The following is a 22,917-nucleotide window of genomic DNA, read 5'->3' as shown; positions in this document are numbered from 1 at the left end:
ACAAGGAGGAGTCACTGGCCAGTCAGGACAGCCCCTAAGGTGTCCTGAGCTGAAGTGACTCTAACTTTTAGAAATCCTCCATCTTGCAGATGGAGGATTCCCCCAATAGGGTTAGGATTGTGACCCCCTCCCCTTGGGAGGAGGCACAAAGAGGGTGTACCCACCCTCAGGGCTAGTAGCCATTGGCTACTAACCCCCCAGACCTAAACACGCCCTTAAATTTAGTATTTAAGGGCTACCCTGAACCCTAGAAAATTAGATTCCTGCAACTACAAGAAGAAGGACTGCCTAGCTGAAAACCCCTGCAGAGGAAGACCCGAAGACGACTACTGCCTTGGCTCCAGAAACTCACCGGCCTGTCTCCTGCCTTCCAAAGATCCTGCTCCAGCGACGCCTTCCAAAGGGACCAGCGACCTCGACATCCTCTGAGGACTGCCCCTGCTTCGAAAAGACAAGAAACTCCCGAGGACAGCGGACCTGCTCCAAGAAAGGCTGCAACTTTGTTTCCAGCAGCCTTGAAAGAACCCTGCAAGCTCCCCGCAAGAAGCGTGAGACTTGCAACACTGCACCCGGCGACCCCGACTCGGCTGGTGGAGATCCGACACCTCAGGAGGGACCCCAGGACTACTCTGATACTGTGAGTACCAAAACCTGTCCCCCCTGAGCCCCCACAGCGCCGCCTGCAGAGGGAATCCCGAGGCTTCCCCTGACCGCGACTCTTTGAACCTAAAGTCCCGACGCCGGGGAGAGACCCTGCACCCGCAGCCCCCAGGACCTGAAGGACCGGACTTTCACTGGAGAAGTGACCCCCAGGAGTCCCTCTCCCTTGTCCAAGTGGAGGTTTCCCCGAGGAACCCCCCCCTTTGCCTGCCTGCAGCGCTGAAGAGATCCCGAGATCTCTCATAGACTAACATTGCGAACCCGACGCTTGTTTCTACACTGCACCCGGCCGCCCCCGTGCTGCTGAGGGTGAAATTTCTGTGTGGGCTTGTGTCCCCCCCGGTGCCCTACAAAACCCCCCGGGTCTGCCCTCCGAAGACGCGGGTACTTACCTGCAAGAAGACCGGAACCGGGGCACCCCCTTCTCTCCATTCTAGCCTATGTGTTTTGGGCACCACGTTGAACTCTGCACCTGACCGGCCCTGAGCTGCTGGTGTGGTGACTTTGGGGTTGCTCTGAACCCCCAACGGTGGGCTACCTTGGACCAAGAACTGACCCCTGTAAGTGTCTTACTTACCTGGTAAAACTAACAAAAACTTACCTCCCCCAGGAACTGTGAAAATTGCACTAAGTGTCCACTTTTAAAACAGCTATTTGTCAATAACTTGTAAAGTATACATGCAATTTTTATGATTTGAAGTTCCTAAAGTACTTACCTGCAATACCTTTCGAATGAGATATTACATGTAGAATTTGAACCTGTGGTTCTTAAAATAAACTAAGAAAAGATATTTTTCTATACAAAAACCTATTGGCTGGATTTGTCTCTGAGTGTGTGTACCTCATTTATTGTCTGTGTATGTACAACAAATGCTTAACACTACTCCTTGGATAAGCCTACTGCTCGACCACACTACCACAAAATAGAGCATTAGTATTATCTCTTTTTACCACTATTTTACCTCTAAGGGGAACCCTTGGACTCTGTGCATGCTATTCCTTACTTTGAAATAGCACATACAGAGCCAACTTCCTACAGAAGACAAAACAACTTTTTGTTGTCTTTTCACCACCACATAAGGGTAACCCTGTCACTAAAACCAGTATTGCAAGATGGATCATTAAATGTATCCAAATCTGTGATGCGAAAACCAAGAGGCCAGACTACCTATGACCCCTAGAGAACATTCAACCCACAAGAAAGGTGCATCTGACATTTTTATGTAAAATGCCTATAGCTGACATATGGTAAGGCAGCTACATGGTCGATACCATTCACTTTAACTAGACATTATTGTATGGATATTTTAGCATGCCAACAAGCTAACATAGGTCGGACAGTACTTCGTACTTTTTTTTCAAAGTACTGCAACACCCACAGGTTAGCCACCGCTTCTTGGGAGGCACTGCTTTAGAGTCTGTGCAGACAGGTATATCTACAGCCACACATACCATCAAACAGAAAATGCTGCTTACCCAGTAAACATCTGTTTGTGGCATGTGGTGCTGTAGAGTCACATGTGACCATCGGCCTCCCCAGACACCTGTGGTTGTTAGTCTATTAATATACATTCACACTCATGGCCAATTCACTTGCTTATCTTCCCACTACATGCCATTCACAACCGCCTGTGGGAAAACAATCTGAAAATGGAGTTGATGCCCATGCACATTGCCAGCAAGACGAGTCATCATTCTGCCTCCTGACTCGAAAGTCGTTTTTGAACAAAAACACTTTGCAACCTTCAGGACCCAACACTAGATGGCGGAAGTAGGCAGAGCATGTCAATCTCCATCACTACATGCCACAAACTGTTGATTACTGGGTAAGTTACATTTTCCTGTTTTTTACTCCCCTTGAGGATGATTGTACCCTCTTGGCATTCATTCTGCTTTGCTTGATCTCTCAAAAACCCCACTACTTATGATGTATGTTCTTGTAGTTAACACTGTAATATGGTTATGAAATGCCAGTTTCTTTTTGAAGAGGTGAGACAGAACTAAATGTTAACGCTTGCACGCACCTGTAGAGGGTACAATATACTTGTCACTCTTGCATCACAGTTGCGCAATTCCACATTCTTATCTCTAAAGATAGCCATGTTGATTATTTGTCCCCTTCGTTATATAGTCTCCACATTGCTTAAAGACACTTAATTGAGTAACTGTGTACCTAACGTTGTCTGTCATCCAAGTTTTTTTCTATTCGTCGTTCTGATTTCTTTTCTAAAAGATACATTGGTCTACCATAAGATCTCTCTCCTGGAAAAAAAATATTTGGACAAAAGCTGTTCTAGACTAATGCTACTATTTTTTAAATGTCATGTGATTTCTTTACTGTTAAACCTAGCTAGGTAAAGATGCACAGTATATGAAATGTACTTGATACTTACGTTTTTTTTTTTTTTTTTGTTATTGCCTGTAAGGACATACATTATTTTAGTCAAGTATAAAATAGCTTCTGTTTTCACTTAAAGTACGAAACTAAACCATAATAATGACTGATGTCTCCTGGTCTTTTTAAAACATTGCGTTTGCTTTCAACCCCTTTCTTTATTTCTGTGTAGAAATATCCAATGTTAGCATGTGTTCGATGGCATGTGTAGCTGCAGATACACATGCTGTGCATTATCCTGCCATCTAGTGTTGGGATCGGAGTGTTACAAGTTGATTTTCTTCGAAGAAGTCTTTTCGAGTCACGAGACCGAGGGACTCCTCCCTTTCGGCTCATTGCGCATGGGCGTTGACTCCATCTTAGATTGTTTTCTTTCTGCAATCGGGTTCGGACGTGTTCCTCTTCGCTCCGTGTTTCGGTTCGGAAAAGATAGTTATCAATCGGAAAATTCGACGGTATTGTTTGCGCTCGGTATCGGGTTAGTGCTAGCACATCGACACCGAAGAAAGAAGAGTTCCGGCAGCCCTTCGGGGCTTCCACTCCTCGGCGGGGCCTGGTCGGCCCGACCGCGTCCATCTTCAAAGCTCATGGAACGGACCCCCTTCCGCTTCTGCCCCAACTGCCACGCTAAGTATCCTTATACAGACCAACACTTGATCTGTAATCTGTGTTTGTCCCCCGAACACAAAGAGGATACTTGCGAGGCCTGTCAGGCATTTCGATCCAAGAAGACACTGCGGGATCATAGAGCTCGAAGCCTTCAGATGGCGTCGACACCGGCCGGACACCCCGACGTCGAAGAAGAGGAGACATTCTTCATTCCAGGTTCGGACTCGGACGAGCCCGAGAGTGAGCAGCCGACGAGGCAACAAACTGCGAGTAAACCAGCCCCGTCAAAAACTCACTCGGAAATCATGAAGGCCCAGGGACCCCACCGCCAACAGGCCATGGCTTTACCCGAAAACACAGTGACCAAACATCGGCACCGAAAAAGGCCTCCCAGCAGCCGAAGACATCAGACTCCGGTCGAGATACCGGCTCCTAACAGACTCGGCACCGAGATACCGGCTCCGACCAGACTCGACACCGAGAGATTGGCACCCCGAAAGCCAAAAAGGTTTCCTCGGAACCGAAAAAGACTGCCGAAAAGGTTTTGGTGTCGAAACATGCAGCCTCTGAGCCAAAACACAGCTCCTATACAGACGAACAGGGCCTTTTCTCACAATTACAAGGCCACAGGTTTGAACAAGAACTGGGCATGGGAGAGCCAGACCATACCCAGAGGAGGCTCCATATACAAAAAGACACAGGGAAAATCAGAACTCTTCCTCCAATAAAGATGAAGCGGAAGCTCGCATTCCATGAGGTGGAAATGCAGCCAAAAGCAAAAGTGGCTAAAGAAAAAACACCACCACAGTTTTCTCCACAGCCATCGCCACCGCACTCGCCACATCTGTCCCCAGTAGCAACACCCCCAATGATGCAGTCACCAACGCATACAGGGATGAGCCAAGATGACCCGGATGCATGGGATGTAGGAAGTTGGCTCTGTATGTGCTATTTCAAAGTAAGGAATAGCATGCACAGAGTCCAAGGGTTCCCCTTAGAGGTAAAATAGTGGTAAAAAGAGATAATACTAATGCTCTATTTTGTGGTAGTGTGGTCGAGCAGTAGGCTTATCCAAGGAGTAGTGTTAAGCATTTGTTGTACATACACATAGACAATAAATGAGGTACACACACTCAGAGACAAATCCAGCCAATAGGTTTTTATATAGAAAAATATCTTTTCTTAGTTTATTTTAAGAACCACAGGTTCAAATTCTACATGTAATATCTCATTCGAAAGGTATTGCAGGTAAGTACTTTAGGAACTTCAAATCATCAAAATTGCATGTATACTTTTCAAGTTATTGACAAATAGCTGTTTTAAAAGTGGACACTTAGTGCAATTTTCACAGTTCCTAGGGGAGGTAAGTATTTGTTAGTTTTACCAGGTAAGTAAGACACTTACAGGGTTCAGTTCTTGGTCCAAGGTAGCCCACCGTTGGGGGTTCAGAGCAACCCCAAAGTCACCACACCAGTAGCTCAGGGCCGGTCAGGTGCAGAGTTCAAAGTGGTGCCCAAAACACATAGGCTAGAATGGAGAGAAGGGGGTGCCCCGGTTCCGGTCTGCTTGCAGGTAAGTACCCGCGTCTTCGGAGGACAGACCAGGGGGGGTTTTGTAGGGCACCGGGGGGGACACAAGTCCACACAGAAATTTCACCCTCAGCGGCGCGGGGGCGGCCGGGTGCAGTGTAGAAACACGCGTCGGGTTCGCAATGTTAGTCTATGAGAGATCTCGGGATCTCTTCAGCGCTGCAGGCAGGCAAGGGGGGGATTCCTCGGGGAAACCTCCACTTGGGCAAGGGAGAGGGACTCCTGGGGGTCACTTCTCCAGTGAAAGTCCGGTCCTTCAGGTCCTGGGGGCTGCGGGTGCAGGGTCTCTCCCAGGCGTCGGGACTTTAGGTTCAAAGAGTCGCGGTCAGGGGAAGCCTCGGGATTCCCTCTGCAGGCGGCGCTGTGGGGGCTCAGGGGGGACAGGTTTTGGTACTCACAGTATCAGAGTAGTCCTGGGGTCCCTCCTGAGGTGTTGGATCGCCACCAGCCGAGTCGGGGTCGCCGGGTGCAGTGTTGCAAGTCTCACGCTTCTTGCGGGGAGCTTGCAGGGATCTTTAAAGTTGCTGGAAACAAAGTTGCAGCTTTTCTTGGAGCAGGTCCGCTGTCCTCGGGAGTTTCTTGTCTTTTCGAAGCAGGGGCAGTCCTCAGAGGATGTCGAGGTCGCTGGTCCCTTCGGAAGGCGTCGCTGGAGCAGGATCTTTGGAAGGCAGGAGACAGGCCGGTGAGTTTCTGGAGCCAAGGCAGTTGTCGTCTTCTGGTCTTCCGCTGCAGGGGTTTTCAGCTGGGCAGTCCTTCTTGTTGCAGGAATCTAATTTTCTAGGGTTCAGGGTAGCCCTTAAATACTAAATTTAAGGGCGTGTTTAGGTCTGGGGGGTTAGTAGCCAATGGCTACTAGCCCTGAGGGTGGGTACACCCTCTTTGTGCCTCCTCCCAAGGGGAGGGGGTCACAATCCTAACCCTATTGGGGGAATCCTCCATCTGCAAGATGGAGGATTTCTAAAAGTCAGAGTCACCTCAGCTCAGGACACCCTAGGGGCTGTCCTGACTGGTCAGTGACTCCTCCTTGTTGCTTTCTTTGTTCCCTCCAGCCTTGCCGCCAAAAGTGGGGGCCGTGGCCGGAGGGGGCGGGCAACTCCACTAAGCTGGAGTGCCCTGCTGGGCTGTGACAAAGGGGTGAGCCTTTGAGGCTCACCGCCAGGTGTCACAGCTCCTGCCTGGGGGAGGTGTTAGCATCTCCACCCAGTGCAGGCTTTGTTACTGGCCCCAGAGTGACAAAGGCACTCTCCCCATGGGGCCAGCAACATGTCTCTGGTGTGGCAGGCTGCTGGAACTAGTCAGCCTACACAGACAGTCGGTTAAGTTTCAGGGGGCACCTCTAAGGTGCCCTCTGTGGTGTATTTTACAATAAAATGTACACTGGCATCAGTGTGCATTTATTGTGCTGAGAAGTTTGATACCAAACTTCCCAGTTTTCAGTGTAGCCATTATGGTGCTGTGGAGTTCGTGTTTGACAGACTCCCAGACCATATACTCTTATGGCTACCCTGCACTTACAATGTCTAAGGTTTTGTTTAGACACTGTAGGGGTATCATGCTCATGCACTGGTACCCTCACCTATGGTATAGTGCACCCTGCCTTAGGGCTGTAAGGCCTGCTAGAGGGGTGTCTGACCTATACTGCATAGGCAGTGAGAGGCTGGCATGGCACCCTGAGGGGAGTGCCATGTCGACTTACTCGTTTTGTCCTCCCTAGCACACACAAGCTGGCAAGCAGTGTGTCTGTGCTGAGTGAGAGGTCTCCAGGGTGGCATAAGACATGCTGCAGCCCTTAGAGACCTTCCTTGGCATCAGGGCCCTTGGTACTAGAAGTACCAGTTACAAGGGACTTATCTGAATGCCAGGGTGTGCCAATTGTGGATACAATGGTACATTTTAGGTGAAGGAACACTGGTGCTGGGGCCTGGTTAGCAGGGTCCCAGCACACTTCTCAGTCAAGTCAGCATCAGTATCAGGCAAAAAGTGGGGGGTAACTGCAACAGGGAGCCATTTCTTTACATGGGATTTGTATGATGCACCGGTCTCAGATAATAGTCAGGATTGCTACCCGGCAAGGCCATCACCACCTGAGGACAGTACTGCTTACATGCAGGTGGTTTCCAGGGCAGCTACTTTTCATAAAGTGGCATTGCATGCAGAGCCCATAGAAGATGATTTCTTATTTAATACCCTGTCATCTACGCACAGCCAGTACCAAAGTTTGCCAATCTTACCAGGCATGTTAAAACACGCCAAACATGTGTTTCAAGACCCAGTCAAGAGCAGAGCCATCACACCTAGGGTGGAGAAGAAATATAAACCTTCCCCTATGGACCCTGTGTACATTACACGAGAGTTGACTCCTGATTCGGTGGTAGTAGGAGCAGCCCGGAAAAGGGCAAACTCACAAACTTTGGAGACGCACCACCACCCGACAAAGAAAGTTGGAAATTCGATGCAGCAGGCAAAAGTGTGGCAGCACAGGCAGCCAATCAATGGCGTGTTGCCAATTCGCAAGCTCAACTGGCAAGATACGACAGGGCACATTGGGACGAAATGCAACATTTCATTCAACACCTTCCCAAAGAGTTCCAGAAATGTGCCCAACAGGTTGTCGAGGAGGGCCAAACTATCTCCAACAACCAAATAAGGTCGGCTATGAACTCAGCAGACACGGCGGCCAGGACAGTAAACACGGCGGTAACCATTCGGAGACACGCGTGGCTACGAACCTCCGGATTTAAGCCAGAAATCCAGCAGGCTGTGCTGAATGTGCCTTTCAACGGACAACAATTGTTTGGGCCGGAAGTGGATACAGCGATAGACAAACTGAAGAAAGACACTGACACGGCCAAAGCCATGGGCGCGCTCTACTCCCCACCGAGCAGAGGCACTTTTAGGAAGCCGCACTTTAGAGAGGGGTTTCGGGCCCAGACCACAGAGCCTTCCACCTCACAAGTCAGATCCACATACCAGGGACAATATCAGAGAGGAGGTTTTCGGGGACAATATAGGGGTGGACAGTTCCCTAAACCAAGAGGGAAATTCCAAAGCCCAAAAACCCCACAAACGAAACAGTGACTCCAACGTCACAAGCCCCCACCACACAACACCAGTGGGGGGGAAGCTCACAGATTATTACCAAAACTGGGAACACATAACAACGGACGCGTGGGTCCTAGCCATTATCCAACATGGTTATTGAAAAGAATTCCTACATTTGCCACCAGATGTGCCTCCAAGAGCACACAGCATGTCCAAACAACACTTAGATCTGTTACAACTGGAAGTCCAAGCATTGTTACAAAAGGAAGCAATAGAACTAGTACCCAACCATCAAAAAGGAACAGGTGTTTACTCCCTGTATTTCCTAATTCCAAAAAAGGACAAAACACTGAGACCCATATTAGACCTCAGAACACTAAATCATTACATCAAATCAGATCATTTTCACATGGTGACACTCCAAGACGTGATTCCCTTGCTCAAACAGGACTACATGTCAACATTATATCTCAAAGATGCTTATTTCCACATACCCATACATCCTTCCCACAGGAAATACTTGAGGTTCGTAATCCAAGGCGTGCATTACCAATTCAAAGTGCTACAGTTCGGCATCACAACAGCTCCAATGGTATTCACAAAATATCTTGCAGTAGTAGCTGCTCACATCAGAAGACAGCACATGCATGTATTCCCTTACTTGGACGATTGGTTAATAAAAACCAGCACTCAACAACAGTGTCTTCTACACACAAACTAAGTCATAGAAACCCTTCACAAGTTAGGGTTCTCTATAAACTAACAAAAATCACATCTACATCCGTGTCAAATACAACAATACCTAGGAGCAACAATCAACACACAAAAAGGGATTGCCACTCCAAGTCCACAAAGGGTACAAGCCTTCCAAAATGTAATACTAAACATGCACCCAAACCAACACTATCAAGTGAGGTTTCTAATGAAACTCCTAGGCATGATGTCTTCATGCATAGCATTGTCCCAAACGCAAGATTACACACGCGGCCCTTACAACAGTGCCTAGCAACCCAATGGACACAAGCACAGGGTCAACTTCAAGATCTAGTGTTGATAGACTGCCAAACACACTCCTCGCTTCAATGGTGGAATCCTATAAATTTAAACCAAGGGCGGCCATTCCAAGACCCAGTGCCTCAATACGTGATCACAACAGATGCTTCCATGATAGGGTGGGGAGCACACCTCAACCAGCACAGCATACAGGGACAATGGGACGTTCAACAAAGGCAATTGAATATAAACCATTTAGAGCTGTTAGCGGTGTTTCTAGCATTGAAAGCTTTTCAACCGCTAATTGCCCACAAACACATTCTTGTCAAAACAGACAACATGACAACAATGTATTACCTAATCAAACAGGGAGGGACACACTCGTCACAACTGTGTCTCTTAGCACAAAAGATTTGGCATTGGGCGAATCTCATTCGCCTAATAGCACAGTACATCCCAGGAATTCAAAACCAGTTAGCCGACAATCTCAGTCGAGATCACCAACAAACACACGAATGGGAAATTCATCCCCAGATACTACAAACTTACTTTCGAAGCTGGGGAACACCACAAATAGACCTATTCGCAACTAAAGAAAACGCAAAATGCCAAAACTTCGTGTCCAGGTATCCACACCCTCACTCCAAGGGCAATGCGTTATGGATGAGTTGGTCAGGGATATTTGCTTACGCTTTTCCCCCTCTCACACTCCTTCCGTATCTGGTAAACAAATTGAGTCAAAACAAACTCCAACTAATAGCACCAACCTGGGCTCGCCAACCATGGTACACAACACTACTGGATCTGTCCGTAGTACCTCATATCAAACTACCAAACAGACCAGATCTGTTAACTCAACACAAACAACAGATCAGACACCCGAATCCAGCATCGCTCAATCTATCAATCTGGCTCCTGAAGTCTTAGAATTTGGACATTTAGACCTTACACAAGAATGTATGGAGGTCATTAAACAAGCTAGAAAACCTACTACAAGACATTGTTACGCAAATAAATGGAAAAGATTTGTTTATTACTGCCATAATAATCAAATTCAACCACCACATGCTTCGCAAAAAACATTGTAAGCTACTTATTACACTTGCAAAAATCTAATCTAGCTTTTTCAAGCCATTAAAATACATCTCACAGCAATATCTGCCTATCTGCAGATTACACATTCAACATCACTCTTTAGAATCCCAGTCATCAAAGCATTTATGGAGGGTCTAAAAAGAATCATACCCCCGAGAACACCACCAGTTCCCTCATGGAACCTCAATATTGTATTAACACGACTCATGGGTCCACCATTTGAACCCATGCACTCTTGTGAGATGCAATACTTAACCTGGAAAGTAGCCTTCCTAATAGCTATCACATCTCTTAGAAGAGTAAGTGAAATACAAGCATTTACTATACAAGAACCCTTTATACAAATACACAAACATAAAGTGGTTCTCTGCACAAATCCCAAATTCGTACCAAAAGTTATATCACCGTTCCACCTAAACCAAACAGTGGAACTCCCAGTCTTTTTTCCACAACCAGACTCAGTAGCCGAAAGAGCCTTACATACATTAGACATCAAAAGAGCACTAATGTATTACATTGATAGAACAAAACAATTTTGCAAGACAAAACATTTGTTTGTAGCCTTCCAAAAACCTCATGCATGAAATCCAATATCCAAACAAGGCATTGCCAGATGGATAGTGAAATGTATTCAGACCTGCTATGTTAAAGGAGAGAGAGATCTGCCTATTACGCCAAAGGCGCACTCCACTAGAAAGAAAGGCGCCACAATGGCCTTTCTAGGAAATATACCTATGACAGAGATCTGTAAGGCAGCCACATGGTCTACGCCTCATACATTCACAAAACATTACTGTGTAGATGTGTTAACACAACAAGCCACAGTAGGACAGGCAGTATTACGAACATTATTTCAGACAACTTCAACTCCTACAGGCTAAGCCACCGCTTTTGGGGAGATAACTGCTTACTAGTCTATGCACAGCATGTGTATCTGCAGCTAGACATGCCATCGAACGGAAAATGTCACTTACCCAGTGTACATCTGTTCGTGGCATGAGACGCTGCAGATTCACATGCGCCCTCCCGGGAGCCTATAGCCGTTACAAGTTGATGAAACTTGTACATTTGTAAATATATACTATTTTTATACACATTATGTACATACATACTCACTCCATTGCATGGGCACTTTCACTATATACACAACTCCTACCTCACCCTCTGCGGGGAAAACAATCTAAGATGGAGTCGACGCCTGTAAGGAAATGCCTCCTTGGCATGGTTGCCCCCTGACTTTTTTCCTTTGCTGATGCTATGTTTACAATTGAAAGTGTGCTGAGGCCTGCTAACCAGGCCCCAGCACCAGTGTTCTTTCCCTAACCTGTACTTTTGTATCCACAATTGGCAGACCCTGGCATCCAGATAAGTCCCTTGTAACTGGTACTTCTAGTACCAAGGGCCCTGATGCCAAGGAAGGTCTCTAAGGGCTGCAGCATGTCTTATGCCACCCTGGAGACCTCTCACTCAGCACAGACACACTGCTTGCCAGCTTGTGTGTGCTAGTGAGAACAAAACGAGTAAGTCGACATGGCACTCCCCTCAGGGTGCCATGCCAGCCTCTCACTGCCTATGCAAGTATAGGTCAGTCACTCCTCTAGCAGGCCTTACAGCCCTAAGGCAGGGTGCACTATACCATAGGTGAGGGTACCAGTGCATGAGCATGGTACCCCTACAGGGTCTAAACAAAACCTTAGACATTGTAAGTGCAGGATAGCCATAAGAGTATATGGTCTGGGAGTTTGTCAAACACGAACTCCACAGCACCATAATGGCTACACTGAAAACTGGGAAGTTTGGTATCAAACTTCTCAGTACAATAAATGCACACTGATGCCAGTGTACATTTTATTGCAAAATACACCCCAGAGGGCACCTTAGAGGTGCCCCCTGAAACTTAACCGACTGTCTGCGTAGGCTGACTAGTTCCAGCAGCCTGCCACACTAGAGACATGTTGCTGGCCCCATGGGGAGAGTGCCTTTGTCACTCTGAGGCCAGTAACAAAGCCTGCACTGGGTGGAGATGCTAACACCTCCCCCAGGCAGGAGCTGTAACACCTGGCGGTGAGCCTCAAAGGCTCACCCCTTTGTCACAGCCCAGCACGGCACTCCAGCTTAGTGGAGTTGCCCGCCCCCTCCGGCCACGGCCCCCACTTTTGGCGGCAAGGCTGGAGGGAACAAAGAAAGCAACAAGGAGGAGTCACTGGCCAGTCAGGACAGCCCCTAAGGTGTCCTGAGCTGAAGTGACTCTAACTTTTAGAAATCCTCCATCTTGCAGATGGAGGATTCCCCCAATAGGGTTAGGATTGTGACCCCCTCCCCTTGGGAGGAGGCACAAAGAGGGTGTACCCACCCTCAGGGCTAGTAGCCATTGGCTACTAACCCCCCAGACCTCAACACGCCCTTAAATTTAGTATTTAAGGGCTACCCTGAACCCTAGAAAATTAGATTCCTGCAACAACAAGAAGGACTGCCCAGCTGAAAACCCCTGCAGAGGAAGACCAGAAGACAACAACTGCCTTGGCTCCAGAAACTCACCGGCCTGTCTCCTGCCTTCCAAAGAACTCTGCTCCAGCGACGCCCTCCAAAGGGACCAGCGACCTCTGCATCCTCTGAGGACTGCCCTGCTTCGACGACGACAAGAAACTCCCGAGGACAGCGGACCTGCTCCAAAAAGACTGCAACTTTGTTTCAAGAAGCAGCTTTAAAGAACCCTGCAACTCCCCGCAAGAAGCGTGAGACTTGCAACACTGCACCCGGCGACCCCGACTCGGCTGGTGGAGAACCAACACCTCAGGGAGGACCCCCGGACTACTCTACGACTGTGAGTACCAAAACCTGTCCCCCCTGAGCCCCTACAGCGCCGCCTGCAGAGGGAATCCCGAGGCTTCCCCTGACCGCGACTCTCTGAAACCTAAGTCCCGACGCCTGGAAAAGACCCTGCACCCGCAGCCCCCAGGACCTGAAGGACCGGACTTTCACTGCAGAAGTGACCCCCAGGAGTCCCTCTCCCTTGCCCAAGTGGAGGTTTCCCCGAGGAAGCCCCCCCTTGCCTGCCTGCAGCGCTGAAGAGATCCCTTGATCTCTCATAGACTAACATTGAAAACCCGACGCTTGTTTCTACACTGCACCCGGCCGCCCCGCGCTGCTGAGGGTGAAATTTCTGTGTGGGCTTGTGTCCCCCCCCGGTGCCCTACAAAACCCCCCTGGTCTGCCCTCCGAAGACGCGGGTACTTACCTGCAAGCAGACCGGAACCGGGGCACCCCCTTCTCTCCATTCTAGCCTATGCGTTTTGGGCACCACTTTGAACTCTGCACCTGACCGGCCCTGAGCTGCTGGTGTGGTAACTTTGGGGTTGCTCTGAACCCCCAACGGTGGGCTAACTTGGACCAAGAACTGAACCCTGTAAGTGTCTTACTTACCTGGTAAAACTAACAAAAACTTACCTCCCCCAGGAACTGTGAAAATTGCACTGTGTCCACTTTTGAAATAGCTATTTGTGAATAACTTGAAAAGTATACATGCAATTGAAATGATTCAAAGTTCCTAATGTACTTACCTGCAATACCTTTCAAACAAGATATTACATGTTAAATTTGAACCTGTGGTTCTTAAAATAAACTAAGAAAAGATATTTTTCTATAACAAAACCTATTGGCTGGATTTGTCTCTGAGTGTGTGTACCTCACTTATTGTCTATGTGTATGTACAACAAATGCTTAACACTACTCCTTGGATAAGCCTACTGCTCGACCACACTACCACAAAATAGAGCATTAGTATTATCTCTTTTTACCACTATTTTACCTCTAAGGGGAACCCTTGGACTCTGTGCATGCTATTCCTTACTTTGAAATAGCACATACAGAGCCAACTTCCTACATTGGTGGATCAGCGGTGGGGTACAAGACTTTGCATTTGCTGGACTACTCAGCCAATACCTGATCACACGACAAATTCCAAAATTGTCATTAGAAATTGATTTTTGCAATTTGAAAAGTTTTCTAAATTCTTAAAAGACCTGCTAGGGCCTTGTGTTAGATCCTGTTTAGCATTTCTTTTAGAGTTTAAAAGTTTGTAAAAGTTTGAATTAGATTCTAGAACCAGTTTTAGATTCTTAAAAAGTATTCCAACTTTTAGAAGCAAAATGTCTAGCACAGATGTGGCTGTGGTGGAACTCGACACCACACCTTACCTCCATCTACAGATGAGAGAGCTAAGGTCACTCTGTAAACTAAAGAAAATAGCAATGGGCCCCAAACCTACCAAAGTACAGCTCCAGGAGCTTTTGGCAGAGTTTGAAAAGGCCAACCCCTCTGAGGGTGGCAACTCAGAGGATGAAGATAGTGACTTGGAAGGAAATTCCCCCCCTCCAGTCCTACTTAGGGAGAGCAGGGCTACTCAAGCCCTGACTCCACAAATAATAGTCAGAGATGCTGGTTCCCTCACAGGAGGGACCAACAACTCTGAAATCACTGAGGATAACTCCAGTGAAGAGGACATCCAGTTAGCCAGGATGGCCAAAAGATTGGCTTTGGAAAGACAGATCCTAGCCATAGAGAGGGAAAGACAAGAGATGGGCCTAGGACCCATCAATGGTGGCAGCAACATAAATAGGGTCAGAGATTCTCCTGACATGTTGAAAATCCCTAAAGGGATTGTAACTCAATATGAAGATGGTGATGACATCACCAAATGGTTCACAGCTTTTGAGAGGGCTTGTGTAACCAGAAAAGTGAACAGATCTCACTGGGGTGCTCTCCTTTGGGAAATGTTCACAGGAAAGTGTAGGGATAGACTCCTCACACTCTCTGGAAAAGATGCAGAATCTTATGACCTCATGAAGGGTACCCTGATTGAGGGCTTTGGATTCTCCACTGAGGAGTATAGGATTAGATTCAGGGGGGCTCAAAAATCCTCGAGCCAGACCTGGGTTGACTTTGTAGACTACTCAGTAAAAACACTAGATGGTTGGATTCAAGGCAGTGGTGTAAGTAATTATGATGGGCTGTACAATTTATTTGTGAAAGAACACCTGTTAAGTAATTGTTTCAATGATAAACTGCATCAGCATCTGGTAGACCTAGGACCAATTTCTCCCCAAGAATTGGGAAAGAAGGCGGACCATTGGGTCAAGACTAGGGTGTCCAAAACTTCCACAGGGGGTGACCAAAAGAAAGGGGTCACAAAACCTCCCCGGGGGAAAGGTGGTGAGACAGCCAAAAATAAAAATAGTAAAGAGTCTTCTACAGGCCCCCAAAAACCTGCACAGGAGGGTGGGCCCAGAGCCTCTTCACAAACCAATCCTGGGTACAAGGGTAAAAACTTTGATCCCAAAAAGGCCTGGTGTCGAAACTGTAGTCAGTCTGGACACCAAACTGGAGACAAGGCCTGTCCCAAGAAAAGTTCCACTCCAAACTCCAATCCAGGTAACACTGGAATGGCTAGTCTCCAAGTGGGATCAACAGTGTGCCCAGAGCAAATCAGGGTCCACACTGAAGCTACTCTAGTCTCTGAGGGTGGGGTGGATTTAGCCACACTAGCTGCCTGGCCGCCTATCATGCAAAAATACAGGCAGCAGCTCTTTATTAATGGGACAAGTGTAGAGGGCCTGAGGGATACAGGTGCCAGTGTCACCATGGTGACAGAGAAACTGGTTTCCCCTGGCCAATACCTGACTGGAAAAACTTATCCAGTCACCAATGCTGACAATCAAACTAAAGCACATCCCATGGCAATGGTAACTTTAGAATGGGGAGGGGTCAATGGCCTGAAACAGGTGGTGGTCTCCTCGAACATCCCAGTAGACTGTCTGCTTGGAAATGACCTGGAGTCCTCAGCATGGGCTGAGGTAGAACTAAAAACCCATGCAGCCATGCTGGGTATCCCTGAACTGGTGTGTGTAAAAACAAGAGCACAATGCAAGGCACAGGGTGAAAAAGTAGAGCTGGAGTCTGGAAAAATGGCCCAGCCTACCAAGAGAAAAGGAAAGTCAGTTGGGAAACCAACTGCAACACAGTCAGAAAAAGAGAACCTCTCTTCTCAGGAAGAAGTTCTGCCCTCTGAGGGAACTGAGCCTTTGGAGCTTGAACCTTATCAGGTTGAGCTCTTAGGCCCAGGGGGACCCTCAAGGGAGGAGCTGTGTAAGGGACAAGAAACCTGTCCCTCTCTTGAAGGCCTTAGGCAGCAAGCTGCTGAAGAGTCCAAGGGCAAGAAAAATGGAACACATAGGGTCTATTGGGAAGATGGACTCCTGTACACTGAGGCCAGAGACCCCAAACCTGGTACCACTAGGAGAGTGGTAGTGCCTCAGTCGTTCAGAGAGTTTATTCTGACCTTAGCCCATGATATTCCCCTTGCTGGGCATTTGGGACAAACCAAGACGTGGGAGAGGTTAGTCAACCACTTCTACTGGCCCAATATGTCCCAGAAGGTTAAGGAGTTTTGCCTCTCCTGCCCCACCTGTCAATCCAGTGGTAAGACAGGTGGGCACCCAAAGGCCCCCCTCATTCCACTTCTAGTGGTGGGGGTCCCCTTTGAAAGAGTGGGTGTGGACATAGTTGGTCCACTGGAACCTCCCACAGCCTCAGGAAATATGTACATCCTAGTAGTAGTGGATCATGCTACTAGGTATCCTGAAGCTATTCCCCTTAGGTCGACTACTGCCCCTGCAGTAGCCAAGGCCCTCATTGGTATCTTTACCAGAGTGGGTTTCCCTAAGGAGGTGGTGTCTGACAGAGGTACCAACTTCATGTCAGCATACCTAAAACACATGTGGAATGAGTGTGGAGTGACTTACAAATTCACTACACCATACCATCCACAAACTAATGGCTTAGTTGAGAGATTCAACAAGACATTAAAAGGCATGATCATGGGGCTCCCAGAAAAACTCAAAAGGAGATGGGATGTCCTCTTGCCATGTCTGCTTTTTGCTTACAGAGAGGTGCCACAGAAGGGAGTAGGATTCTCACCCTTTGAACTTCTGTTTGGTCATCCTGTAAGGGGACCACTTGCTCTTGTTAAAGAAGGCTGGGAGAGACCTCTTCATGAGCCTAAACAAGACATAGTGGACTATGTACTTGGCCTTCGCTCTAGAATGGCAGAGTACATGGAAAAGGCAACCAAAAACCTTGAGGCCAGCCAACAGCTCCAGAAGTTGTGGTATGACCAAAAGGCTGCACTGGTTGAGTTCCAACCAGGGCAGAAAGTCTGGGTTCTGGAGCCTGTGGCTCCCAGGGCACTCCAGGACAAATGGAGTGGCCCTTACCCAGTGCTAGAAAGGAAGAGTCAGGTCACCTACCTGGTGGACCTGGGCACAAGCAGGAGCCCCAAGAGGGTGATCCATGTGAACCGCCTTAAGCTCTTCCATGACAGGGCTGATGTGAATCTGTTGATGGTAACAGATGAGGATCAGGAGGCAGAGAGTGAACCTCTCCCTGATCTTCTGTCATCAGACCCAAAAGATGGCTCAGTAGATGGAGTGATCTACTCAGACACCCTCTCTGGCCAACAGCAAGCTGATTGTAGGAGAGTCCTACAACAGTTTCCTGAACTCTTCTCCCTAACCCCTGGTCAGACACACCTGTGTACCCATGATGTGGACACAGGAGACAGCATGCCTGTCAAGAACAAAATCTTTAGACAGTCTGACCATGTTAAGGAAAGCATTAAGGTGGAAGTCCACAAGATGCTGGAATTGGGAGTAATTGAGCGCTCTGACAGCCCCTGGGCTAGCCCAGTGGTCTTAATCCCCAAACCTCACACCAAAGATGGAAAGAAAGAGATGAGGTTTTGTGTGGACTACAGAGGGCTCAATTCTGTCACCAAGACAGATGCTCATCCAATTCCTAGAGCTGATGAGCTCATAGATAAATTAGGTGCTGCCAAATTCTTAAGTACCTTTGACTTGACAGCAGGTTACTGGCAAATAAAAATGGCACCTGGAGCAAAAGAGAAAACAACATTCTCCACACCTGATGGGCATTATCAGTTTACTGTTATGCCCTTTGGTTTAAAGAATGCCCCTGCCACCTTCCAAAGGTTGGTGAATCAAGTCCTTGCTGGCTTGGAGTCCTTTAGCACAGCTTATCTTGATGATATTGCTGTCTTTAGCTCCACCTGGCAGGATCACCTGGTCCACCTGAAGAAGGTTTTGAAGGCTCTGCAATCTGCAGGCCTCTCTATCAAGGCATCCAAATGCCAGATAGGGCAGGGAACTGTGGTTTACTTGGGACACCTTGTAGGTGGAGGCCAAGTTCAGCCACTCCAACCCAAGATCCAGACTATTGTGGACTGGGTAGCTCCAAAAACCCAGACTCAAGTCAGGGCATTCCTTGGCTTGACTGGGTATTACAGGAGGTTTGTGAAGGGATATGGATCCATTGTGACAGCCCTCACTGAACTCACCTCCAAGAAAATGCCCAAGAAAGTGAACTGGACTGTGGAATGCCAACAGGCCTTTGACACCCTGAAACAAGCAATGTGCTCAGCACCAGTTCTAAAAGCTCCAGATTATTCTAAGCAGTTCATTGTGCAGACAGATGCCTCTGAACATGGGATAGGGGCAGTTTTGTCCCAAACAAATGATGATGGCCTTGACCAGCCTGTTGCTTTCATTAGCAGGAGGTTACTCCCCAGGGAGCAGCGTTGGAGTGCCATTGAGAGGGAGGCCTTTGCTGTGGTTTGGTCCCTGAAGAAGCTGAGACCATACCTCTTTGGGACTCACTTCCTAGTTCAAACTGACCACAGACCTCTCAAATGGCTGATGCAAATGAAAGGTGAAAATCCTAAACTGTTGAGGTGGTCCATCTCCCTACAGGGAATGGACTTTATAGTGGAACACAGACCTGGGACTGCCCATGCCAATGCAGATGGCCTTTCCAGGTTCTTCCACTTAGAAAATGAAGACTCTCTTGGGAAAGGTTAGTCTCATCCTCTTTCGTTTGGGGGGGGGTTGTGTAAGGAAATGCCTCCTTGGCATGGTTGCCCCCTGACTTTTTTCCTTTGCTGATGCTATGTTTACAATTGAAAGTGTGCTGAGGCCTGCTAACCAGGCCCCAGCACCAGTGTTCTTTCCCTAACCTGTACTTTTGTATCCACAATTGGCAGACCCTGGCATCCAGATAAGTCCCTTGTAACTGGTACTTCTAGTACCAAGGGCCCTGATGCCAAGGAAGGTCTCTAAGGGCTGCAGCATGTCTTATGCCACCCTGGAGACCTCTCACTCAGCACAGACACACTGCTTGCCAGCTTGTGTGTGCTAGTGAGAACAAAACGAGTAAGTCGACATGGCACTCCCCTCAGGGTGCCATGCCAGCCTCTCACTGCCTATGCCAGTATAGGTCAGTCACCTCTCTAGCAGGCCTTACAGCCCTAAGGCAGGGTGCACTATACCATAGGTGAGGGTACCAGTGCATGAGCATGGTACCCCTACAGGGTCTAAACAAAACCTTAGACATTGTAAGTGCAGGATAGCCATAAGAGTATATGGTCTGGGAGTTTGTCAAACACGAACTCCACAGCACCATAATGGCTACACTGAAAACTGGGAAGTTTGGTATCAAACTTCTCAGTACAATAAATGCACACTGATGCCAGTGTACATTTTATTGCAAAATACACCCCAGAGGGCACCTTAGAGGTGCCCCCTGAAACTTAACCGACTGTCTGTGTAGGCTGACTAGTTCCAGCAGCCTGCCACACTAGAGACATGTTGCTGGCCCCATGGGGAGAGTGCCTTTGTCACTCTGAGGCCAGTAACAAAGCCTGCACTGGGTGGAGATGCTACCACCTCCCCCAGGCAGGAGCTGTAACACCTGGCGGTGAGCCTCAAAGGCTCACCCCTTTGTCACAGCCCAGCAGGGCACTCCAGCTTAGTGGAGTTTCCCGCCCCCTCCGGCCACGGCCCCCACTTTTGGCGGCAAGGCTGGAGGGAACAAAGAAAGCAACAAGGAGGAGTCACTGGCCAGTCAGGACAGCCCCTAAGGTGTCCTGAGCTGAAGTGACTCTAACTTTTAGAAATCCTCCATCTTGCAGATGGAGGATTCCCCCAATAGGGTTAGGATTGTGACCCCCTCCCCTTGGGAGGAGGCACAAAGAGGGTGTACCCACCCTCAGGGCTAGTAGCCATTGGCTACTAACCCCCCAGACCTCAACACGCCCTTAAATTTAGTATTTAAGGGCTACCCTGAACCCTAGAAAATTAGATTCCTGCAACAACAAGAAGGACTGCCCAGCTGAAAACCCCTGCAGAGGAAGACCAGAAGACAACAACTGCCTTGGCTCCAGAAACTCACCGGCCTGTCTCCTGCCTTCCAAAGAACTCTGCTCCAGCGACGCCCTCCAAAGGGACCAGCGACCTCTGCATCCTCTGAGGACTGCCCTGCTTCGACGACGACAAGAAACTCCCGAGGACAGCGGACCTGCTCCAAAAAGACTGCAACTTTGTTTCAAGAAGCAGCTTTAAAGAACCCTGCAACTCCCCGCAAGAAGCGTGAGACTTGCAACACTGCACCCGGCGACCCCGACTCGGCTGGTGGAGAACCAACACCTCAGGGAGGACCCCCGGACTACTCTACGACTGTGAGTACCAAAACCTGTCCCCCCTGAGCCCCCACAGCGCCGCCTGCAGAGGGAATCCCGAGGCTTCCCCTGTCCGCGACTCTCTGAAACCTAAGTCCCGACGCCTGGAAAAGACCCTGCACCCGCAGCCCCCAGGACCTGAAGGACCGGACTTTCACTGCAGAAGTGACCCCCAGGAGTCCCTCTCCCTTGCCCAAGTGGAGGTTTCCCCGAGGAAGCCCCCCCTTGCCTGCCTGCAGCGCTGAAGAGATCCCTTGATCTCTCATAGACTAACATTGAAAACCCGACGCTTGTTTCTACACTGCACCCGGCCGCCCCCGCGCTGCTGAGGGTGAAATTTCTGTGTGGGCTTGTGCCCCCCCGGTGCCCTACAAAACCCCCCTGGTCTGCCCTCCGAAGACGCGGGTACTTACCTGCAAGCAGACCGGAACCGGGGCACCCCCTTCTCTCCATTCTAGCCTATGCGTTTTGGGCACCACTTTGAACTCTGCACCTGACCGGCCCTGAGCTGCTGGTGTGGTAACTTTGGGGTTGCTCTGAACCCCCAACGGTGGGCTAACTTGGACCAAGAACTGAACCCTGTAAGTGTCTTACTTACCTGGTAAAACTAACAAGAACTTACCTCCCCCAGGAACTGTGAAAATTGCACTAAGTGTCCACTTTTGAAATAGCTATTTGTGAATAACTTGAAAAGTATACATGCAATTGAAATGATTCAAAGTTCCTAATGTACTTACCTGCAATACATTTCAAACAAGATATTACATGTTAAATTTGAACCTGTGGTTCTTAAAATAAACTAAGAAAAGATATTTTTCTATAACAAAACCTATTGGCTGGATTTGTCTCTGAGTGTGTGTACCTCACTTATTGTCTGTGTATGTACAACAAATGCTTAACACTACTCCTTGGATAAGCCTACTGCTCGACCACACTACCACAAAATAGAGCATTAGTATTATCTCTTTTTACCACTATTTTACCTCTAAGGGGAACCCTTGGACTCTGTGCATGCTATTCCTTACTTTGAAATAGCACATACAGAGCCAACTTCCTACAACGCCCATGCGCAATGGAGCCGAAAGGGAGGAGTCCCTCGGTGTCGTGACTCAAAAAGTCTTCTTCGAAGAAAAACAACTTGTAACACTCCGAGCCCAACACTAGATGGCAGGATAATGCACAGCATGTGAATCTGCAGCGTCTCATGTCACGAACAGATGTACACTGGCTAAGTGACATTTTCCTTTCAGTCTTTGTGGAATGGCGGTTAAGTGGCACAAAAACATAGATACCACACTTAAATGTATCTAGTATGCCTCCATGACAGTCTGTCGTGAAACGGCTCTAGTTTGTTTCACAATTTGTCCACAATAGTCCTCAGTTACTTGTTCTGGCATTTGCCCAAGAAAGAAAATATTGCTGAAGTAGGATGTGACATAGGCATTTGGGCAATACAAGCTTAGAATAGGTTTATCTTCCAGTTCTGTGCACTTGGATAATCACCTCTATTAGAATTATGACTACAGTTTAGTCACCATTCTAGAGCAAGGCGGAAGCTTTGCAGTGTGGCTAAAACTAATTTTTAAAAGTGCTATAACTCAGATAGGGCTAATGCATTTTTTAAACAAATTATCGCTGGATCGATCATATTTCATTATTATTTGTAGTCAAACTGCTGTAGAACATGGCAACAGATCATTGCCAGATTCCGCAATGTCTGTGCTGTACAGCAGGAATAAAAGGCAATGACAGAGACAATAGTCTCAAAGACATGATCTCTTAGCTTTGCCAATGCTCGTTTTATCTGGAGCCTGTCTCATTGACTGGAAACTCAAGGAACATTCCATTCAAATAAAACTAGAATGCTGAACTTCTCAAGCAATCCAAATACATCCCCTTAGGTTATCATTAGCTTTTTGGCTCATGTTATAGGTCCTTTGTGCTAGCTG

The 22,917-nt window shown here is 48.1% G+C and overlaps 1 protein-coding gene across 7 annotated transcripts in view; it reads left to right on the top strand.

Moving 5' to 3' along the window:
• Positions 1–22,917, top strand: part of PPP4R3B (protein phosphatase 4 regulatory subunit 3B) — a 428,645-nt gene that overhangs the window by 252,695 nt on the left and 153,033 nt on the right. The window lies entirely within an intron of this gene.

This window comes from Pleurodeles waltl, chromosome 5 (assembly GCF_031143425.1).
Source record: "Pleurodeles waltl isolate 20211129_DDA chromosome 5, aPleWal1.hap1.20221129, whole genome shotgun sequence".
Lineage (NCBI taxonomy): Eukaryota > Metazoa > Chordata > Amphibia > Caudata > Salamandridae > Pleurodeles > Pleurodeles waltl.
Note: the sequence above shows the minus strand (reverse complement) of the source record. Positions and strands in the feature narration are given on the sequence as shown.